Below are 2,454 nucleotides of genomic sequence, written 5' to 3'. Positions count from 1 at the left end.
TCTCCATCACTTTGCCCCCTCCTACCTCACCTCCCTTCCCTCTTTCTACTGCCCACCCTGCACGCTCCGCTCCTCTGCCGCTCACTTCCTCACCGTCCCCCATTCACACCTATCCCAGCGTCAACCTCTGGGTCCTCCCGCTGTCCTGGAATGCCCTCCCTCCTCACCTCCGCCAAACTAACTCTCTTCCCCTCTTCAAGGCCCTACTGAGAGCTCACCTCCTCCAAGAGACCTTCCCAGGCTGAGCTTCTCCTTTTCCCTCTGCTCCCTCTCTGCTCCCCCTCTGCCTTCTGCTCCCTTCCCCTTCCTCCCTTCACCTCCCCTCAGCTAAGCCCCCTTTCCCTCTGCTCCTCCTGCTCTCCCTTCCCCTCCCCTCAGCACTGCTCATTTGTATATATTTTTATTACCCTATTTATTTTGTTAATGAAGTGTACATCCCCTTGATTCCATTTATCGTGATTAGGTTGTCTTGTTTTTGTCCATCCGTCTCCCCCGATTAGACTGTAAGCTCGTCACTGGGCAGGGATTGTCTCTATCTGTTGCCGAATTGTATATTCCAAGTGCTTTGTACAGTGATCTGCACATAGTAAGTGCTCAATAAATGGTATTGAATGAATGAATTGGCCACAGTAGTCTCACCGACCTCCAGATAGACCCATTGCCTACATCAGTATTACCAAGCAGAGGAAGGAGGCCCTTTTCATTATCATTATCATTATTATTATTATTATTATTTTCTGGACAGGTTGATTTCCATGATCAGAGTCAACTGGTACTGGTGTATGGGTGTGTGTTTATTGGTATGTGATTATGTTTGCCCCTTTGTTTGTGTGTTCTTGTGAATACACATCTGTGGATGTGGGTATATGTACGGGCATAACTATTCCTCAGAAATACAGACTCAGAAGAACAGCTACTGGGCTAGGGCAGGGATAGGCCAGCTGTTTTAAAACAATTCTGAACCGACTGTGCTCCTCTTTCCAGCTGGTTTTCTGTCCTCACGGACATAAACAGAACAGAGAGAACATTAGTTCTTCAGCGACCAGAAAGACATGTTTGTCAGAGAAAATCATTTAGCAGTGTCCTCCACAAAGTAAGTGCTTTGTAAGAAATACCATTTACTGATTGAATTGTGAGGAGTACCATTTCCTACAGTAAGTACATCTTCTCTGGAATGACCAATTAACCTCTCTCTCTGTCTCTCTCTTTGTCTGTGTCTCTGTCTCATCTCTTTTTTTCTCTCTACTCAGGGCTTTATATCCTGGGCAGTGTTGAAGCTTCTACCTCATCCCACCCACATTCCTACAAACTTGAGATTCACCCTTCTTGAGCTTCCCTTCACTAATTCTTGAGTATGGGATTCCTCCCACCCACTCCTAATTGATCAATCAATAGTACTGATTGAGTGCTTACCCTCTTCAGAGCACTATACTACAGGTTTGGGAAGGTACAATAGAGTTACAGTCCAGCAGGGGATTCGGTCCTGAAATTATTTCTAGGTAGGAGGAAGAAACCCTCTCAGGATCACACCTGGGGAGCTTCCAGTACTCTACCAGTCTCGAGACTGTTAGGAGGGAGAGTCAAGCAGAGGCCTACCCATTCCATCCCTAGCTTGAGCAGTGGCTAGCAAGTGGAAGACAATCTGCTACAAGTCAAAACTCACCTGTGCTGGGCAGCAGCGGCATGGGAGAGAGTCGAGGACAGAGACTCAGATTTACTGTGTGGAAGGAGGCAATGGTAAACCACTTCCGTATTTTTACCAGGAAAATTCTATGGATAGACTAACAGAGCGATTGCAGATGGAGGTGGAACATTCTGGGAGAGATGCATCCATGGAGTCGTTATGGGTCGGAAACTACTCGACATCATAAGACAAGACAAGGAGGGAGAAGCAGAGTTTAAAGAAGTATATATAAGTGCTACCAGGGGTCGAGGATGAGCAGAGGGTAGCCACATTCTTAGGTGACCCACAAACATTGAAATGGCAGTAAGTGGAGGGGAGGAAAAGATTAGGGAGCTGAGAGATTAATCAGGGAAGACCCCCTTCCCGGAGGAGATGTGATTTCAAATGGCTTTGAAGATGGGGAAAGCAATAGTCTACCAGATGTGAAGAGGGAGGGAGTTCCAAGCAGGTAGGAGGGAGTGAGCAAGAGATTGTTAGTGGGAGAGATGAGATAAAGGCCTGTGAGTAGGTTAGCTTGAGAAGAATAAGCTTGACTGTGGGCTCATTATGGGCAGGAAACGAGTCTGCTAATTCTGTTGTACTGTACTTGCCAAGATCCGCCCTTTCCTCTCCACCCAAACGGCTACCTTACTGTTACTGTTACGGGCTCTCATTATATCCCGGCTAGACTACTGTGTCAGCCTTCTCTCTGACCTCCCTTCCTCCTCTCTCGCCCCGCTCCAGTCTATTCTTCACTCCGCTGCCCGGCTCATCTTCCTGCAGAAACGATC

General features: G+C 47.4%; 1 non-coding gene across 1 annotated transcript; it reads left to right on the top strand.

The window, feature by feature from the left end:
• Nucleotides 1–1,512: 1,512 nt before the first annotated feature.
• Nucleotides 1,513–1,653, top strand: LOC114806236. Its single transcript, XR_003754272.1, has one exon. It is a non-coding gene; the product is annotated as a small nucleolar RNA SNORA7 (small nucleolar RNA).
• Nucleotides 1,654–2,454: the final 801 nt, after the last annotated feature.

The sequence above is a fragment of the Ornithorhynchus anatinus genome, chromosome 21 (assembly GCF_004115215.2).
Source record: "Ornithorhynchus anatinus isolate Pmale09 chromosome 21, mOrnAna1.pri.v4, whole genome shotgun sequence".
NCBI lineage: Eukaryota > Metazoa > Chordata > Mammalia > Monotremata > Ornithorhynchidae > Ornithorhynchus > Ornithorhynchus anatinus.
The sequence above is the reverse complement of the archived record's forward strand: the minus strand, read 5'-3'. Positions and strand labels throughout refer to the sequence as shown.